Here is a 6,359-nt window from a genome sequence, read left to right as displayed (position 1 = left end):
TGTGGCATCAGCAAGAGATGGCATAACTCGTTGCAAGTAAAGTTCTTCTCAAAGCGTCCACTGGGAAGGAACGAGTACTTGAACAAGTCGCCATCGCACGGATAGTAGTCTCAGCACTATCCTGCATGCATGATATTGTGGCTGGAGTCCAGACAGGAGTGACAGTATTACTAGTGCATGATCGCTTGGCTACGATAATAAGTAATTCACGGATCTATAGGAACTTAATCTGAACTTCACATTTCGCAGCACTTCAACAAATCTCAGATACAAGCTGTGAGAACAAACACATTGCTCAAGGGCTATGTATTGTCTTTCAGCCAGTAAGGGAATATTGGTACTGTGGACTGATTCATATTGACTTTGACTGGCATGATACACTAAGTGAACATTCAAAAGTGACTGGGACATCTTCTCAGTGAACTTACTGAAGGGCATAAGGCAAAAAAAAATAGAAAGAAAGACACAGTAAGCTTAAACGGGAAGAAAATGCTTAACGATTCTGCATAAGTAATTAAAAATTGACAGGTCACACAGTAAGTAAAGAACTCACACAAAAAAAATACACAATTGAATGAACAACACTTTGAAAATCAAGAGAACTTGTATTTTACTCAAATCTAATTTGCTCAACTTTTACTTTAAACTGAATGAATGGCACAGTGAGTTGTCTTTACTCTCAATGCAATAGGTAAACACACAATAAAATGATAAAATGGACTCAATAAAGCTTGTGCAAAAATAAAACAAACTGGGACACAATTCACAGAAATAAAATAAAATGGCACAGAAAGAATAAAATATTATGCACAGAACAGAGCATATGAAACTGCACTGAAATAAACTGTAGCAATATTGCAAATAACAATTGCTAATCAAAAAGTATTGCACAACACTGCATAAAATCTCTGCAAGAAAAAACTTTAATGGCAACACAATATTTGCACAAGAATTATTGCAAAATGAGTCAAAGCGCAATAATAAAAAAATTATTACACACACAAGAAAAGAAATATATCAAGGAATGAACTGAGGGAACACTTTAACTCTTAACTGCACTCAAGCAACACTTAACAAGCAAAAGAACAATTTACTCTAAAAGAAGAACTTAAAAATTGCACTAAGAGTGAATTTGCTCAATGAAACATGAAAAATAATAGGTGCTAAAACACAGAACAAAAAAGTTTGAACACTTACAGTGATGCAGAACACAACACATCAACATAAACACAATACTAGAATTTTCTTGCATGAAACTTAATATGTGAAAACTTTGATAATAATTTCTTGCTTGCACAAAATAATGGCACTATTGTCTGTGGAAATAAGACAAATTAGACACTGGCTAAATGAAAGAATATGAACACAAGAATGTTCAACACACAGAACAAAACAAGAATACACAAATGCTGGGATGAGAAAAGTATATATAACTAAGACAACACTGAGTTGTGATGCAGAATATGAGGTGAAAAATTACTGAAATACTTCACTGGAATACTGAGAACACTAGGTGATTCTGAAGTGGAAACACAAGTTCTATACTGCTCATATGTTGCACACACAACAAAGGAAACCACTAAGTACTTACTTCAAGTGTATAAAAAGACACACAACACAACAGACATAAGATAATGTACGAAAATTAACACTGAATTAAGGAGATAAAAAGATTATTGCAAACAAACACTGAGTCTGATCGAGAGTCACTGACTATCACTAAGAAAATCACTGGAACACAAAAGAAATGTCTCAACACTCGCAAATGTCTCTATGAAAAATATTATCGCTGTAACGACTTGGTGAAGAATAAGGTTGATGGTAGTGGAGAGTAGAGGAGACTGGTTGCTGACTACGATCACTGACTTCTCTCCACACTCGAAGAATTTGCGCTTAAATAGACGATAGACTCACACAGGAGGCTTTCAACGGTTGGCGCCACTGTCGAAGACACACTCTAGCTCTTGACCCCCTATGTGGTCCTTAAAATATGGTGCTACAACCCTTAGTAGTGTGCCAAAACACTGGTAGAGGTTGGGTGAGTACCAAAACACAGTGAGAGTGGTTGGATTAGTGGGTTAACAGGGCTAAGGCATCTGAGGCCACATGGTGAGTTAGTGGGGTTAGCAGGGCTAAGACCGAGACCGCGTGGTGAGACACACGTGGTCGTTGGCCTATGGATTGAACGGTGTTAAGCCTCACTGCGGACACCCACACTGTCGCGAAGATATTCTAAGCTGGCTGGCTTAAAATACACCCACGAAATACCACAACACCACAGGGATGAAAAAGAGCACTCAGGATGGCTTGGAGCTTGAATCACAAGCGATGAAGACTACTCATGTGGCAAGCTTGAGTACTGGGGTGACACCTGGGTTGGTTGCTAGCTGGCTTATCTTAACCCTTCACACAGAATAGCTTGATAACTTCTCACGATGAGTACAGCAGGGGTGGAAAGCTGACTTGGCAGGCAAAAGAACTGGATGGAGTAGACTAGGCTGGACTGGACTCAGTTGTTCTGACTCCCCCACCACAGACTGGAAGCTGGCTTATTTTGAAAACTCGGGTCAACCCCTCTGGAGTGATGCAAATAAGCAGAGAAACACTAATACAAAGAGACTGACCAGTGAATGGTGTAGAAGCTGGTAGGAGCTTGGGCGGGAGGAACTGGCTGAGGTAGCTGGCTGGCGTTAACCTTATCGGCAGGCCTACTCACAAGATGGCAGCCGGCTCGGTCGAAATTTATCTCCAGAAATCGCTGTAATCGTCAGAATTACAGGCCCTCCGTTGCCACCATTTATCGTAGGGGTTCTTAAATGGAGATATCGAGGGTTGAAGGTAGACACACTTGTTGGATAGTAACGATATATTGTCAGACTGTGATGATGGGAGAGGGAGCCCAGCCTTGCCTTGTCCTAGCCTGTGTCAAACGCTGACTGAGACCGAGGTAACTCGCCTCACACTCAAGCTGCATCTCGTGACGTCACACAAACAGTTACAGGCCTAGGGATCTCCTATCTAAAGCACATGGATGATACTGATATGCTATACAACACAGGGATCAGCAACTATGCTGACATTTGAAACTTGTGGATATTTATTCACACAATATTTCACTTGTTGAAAGCTTTATTAATCTTGAGTGTGCACATTGAACTGCATTACCTTACATTATAATCACTGGAAAACGTAAGCCCATAAGAGTCATTCATCTTCTGGGAATGATAGGCAGTCAGGTTTGATCCACGTGTGTGGAGGACAGTTGCAGTTCCTTTGACGCTGTCCTTCATTATCCGTACATTTACCTAAATTAACTTAGAATGGTTGTAAATGGTATGGTGTTACAAACAAGGTGTTGATATGACTTTTATATTCACTTTAGAACATTAATTGAAGTGCCTTTATTAACACCTTTAAATGGTTTGCTTGCCTTTTAACTTAAACCAAATCTAGCAAAGGATTCTTTTTTTTTCTAGCAAATGCACCTCCAACTATGTACCACTCACGCATAATTGATATGACTGACGAAATCGTAATGACACGATTGTAAACAAGCCATACCACGGGCGGGGCTTAAACCCGCGGTCAGAGAGTCGCAAAACTCCAGACCGTCACGTTAGTCAATGGGCCAGCTGGCTACCTAGAGTCTACCTGGAGGTTATTCCGGGGATCAACGCCCCCGCGGCCCGGTCCACGACCAGGCCTCCCGGTGGATTAGGGCCTGATCAACCAGGCTGTTACTACTGGCCACACGCAGTCCAACGTACGAACCACAGCCCGGCTGATCAGGCACTGACTTTAGGTATCTGTCCAGCTCTCTTTTGAAGGCAGCCATAGGTAATTGCCCTTATGCTTGGTGGGAGGCTGTTGAGCAGTCTTGGGCCCCGGAAACTTACGGTGTTTTCTCTTAGTGTACCAATGGCGCCCCTACTTTTAATTGTGGGTATTTTGCATCGCCTGCCAAGTCTTTTACTTTCGTAGGGAGTGATTTCTGTGTGCAGATTCGGGATCATTCCTTCTAGGATTTTCCAAGTGTAGATTATGATATATCTCTCCCTACTGCATTCCAACGAGTACAAGTCAAGTGCTTTCAAGCGTTCCCAGTAGTTAAGGTGCTTGACAGAACTTATACGTACAGAAAAGGATCTCTGTACACTCTCTAGATCTGCAATTTCACCTGCTTTGAACGGAGATGTTAATGTACAGCAGTATTCCAGCCTAGAGAGAACAAGTGATTTGAAAAGGATTATCATTGGCTTGGCATCTCTCGTTTTGAACGTTCTCATTATCAATCCTATCATTTTCTTTGCACTTGTGATCGTGGCACTGTTGTGATCCTTGAAAGTGAGATCCTCAGACATTACTACTCCCAGGTCCCTTACATTATTTTTCCACTCTATTGTATGGCCAGAGTTTGTAGTATACTCTGTTCTAGTTATTATTCCCTCCAGTTTTCCATAACGTAGTAGTTGAAATTTGTCCTCATTGAGCATCGTATTGTTTTCCGTTGCCCACTGAAAAACTGCTTATATCTTCTTGGAGGTTAACCGTGTCCTCAATAGATGACAGGCTCATGCAGATCCTAGTATCGTCTGCAAAGGATGATTCGGTGCTGTGGGTTACATCTCTGTCTATGTCTGATACGAGGATGAGGAACAGGATGGGGGCGAGTACTGTGCCTCCGATTTTACTCTGTTGACCACCACTCTTTGTGTTCAGTTGGTTAGGAAGTTGAAGATCCATCTCCCCACTTTGCCAGTTATTCCTATAGCACGTATTTTGTGCGCTATTACGCCATGATCACACTCGTCAAGCGCTTTTGCAAAGTCTGTGTATATTTCATCTGCATTCTGAACTCTAGCTCAATTACCCTCAAAGCCGCCATCATGACTCACGATATCGTAATGACACTTGCATTTGTGGTCACAGTGGTGCCTATGCTAACCTTCCTATGGTGTATAAATGTACCTAGTTGGACGATTCTTATTGTGCCAGCTGGCCCAGTGGCTAACTCGTCGGTCTGGAGTTTAATGAATCTCTGAGCGCGAATTCAAGCCCCGCCCGTGGTATGATTTATAACTGATATCTCTCAAACAGAAATTTATTAGGGTATATATGTTGTCAAATGAGAATTTCACAACATATATACCCTAAAAAATTAGAATTTAACTCATTAATATCAAGATTTGTTCCCATATATTTTTTGGGTACAATTATTTTTCAGGCGATATCTCAGAAACATATACAAAGACTGCATAATAACTAACGTCTACAAAGACTGCATAATAACAAACGTCTACAAAGACTGGTAGGTAAGACACATAGGCAACAGTTAGGCAACTTTATTCCGAAACGTTTCGCCTACGCAGTAGGCTTCTTCAGTCGATTACAGAAAGTAGGCAGGAGCAGTAGAGATGTGAAGACGATGTGATCAGTCCACCACCCTTGAAGTCGTAGATTTGAAGTTGTTAGTCCCTCAGCCTGGAGAAGTTCAGTTCCATAGACTGGAAATATCTGAAGATCAAGCGACACTGTTGAGACTTAAATACTGTGGGAAGGAGAGGTGCAGAGTAGTAGTAGTGAGAACGCAACCACTGAGAGGTCACGTCCCTCTCAGATCAAACAATTCTCACTTGAAAAAGTTGTCCAAGGTGTATTCTGTACCAAGATGCCATTGTGTTGCAGTCTACAAAGACTACATAATAACTAAGACATATATCAGATTTCGTCTTGAGAATCTGTGAATTATTCAGATAAAAACGAACACTAAGGAGTCTTCGCCTCAGCCCTTTAGTTAGTGTGATGAATGGTTTAGAAAACCGACAAGTTGAAGAATTGAGACACTTATGCAACACATGGCAATCTTTATTGAATTTTCAGTAAAGATTCCCATGTGTTGCATAAGTGTCTCAATTCCTTTAGTTAGTGTTGTAGTAGATAAGATCAGAGGCTTCACGAATTCCATCTTACATTTGAATGCAAATACAGTAACCCGCTGTATTTCTTATAACTAAATTTAGTTCATATTTCACGATGTACTTTAGAAGTATGCTTTTGGAATTACGTTTATTATTATTACAGATTATAAGATAAGGGAATCGACTTTGTATGTGATGATAGTAAGATAAGGGAATCGACTTTGTATGTGATGATAGTTCACTGGTGAAATGGTTAGGGTTCTTGTAGTTATTTTGGGTTTAGGCGAGACTCTCACTCAGGTGAAAAGTGCCTAATGTGTCTGACGTAAATGGCCACATATTACTAATGTCAATGGCGATCCACTTATGACGATTATTATTATTATTATAATCAAGGGGGAAGCGCTAAACCCGGAGGATTATACAGCGCCTGGGGGGGGG

This window comes from Cherax quadricarinatus, chromosome 2 (assembly GCF_038502225.1).
Source record: "Cherax quadricarinatus isolate ZL_2023a chromosome 2, ASM3850222v1, whole genome shotgun sequence".
NCBI classification, from domain to species: domain Eukaryota; kingdom Metazoa; phylum Arthropoda; class Malacostraca; order Decapoda; family Parastacidae; genus Cherax; species Cherax quadricarinatus.
Note: the sequence above shows the minus strand (reverse complement) of the source record.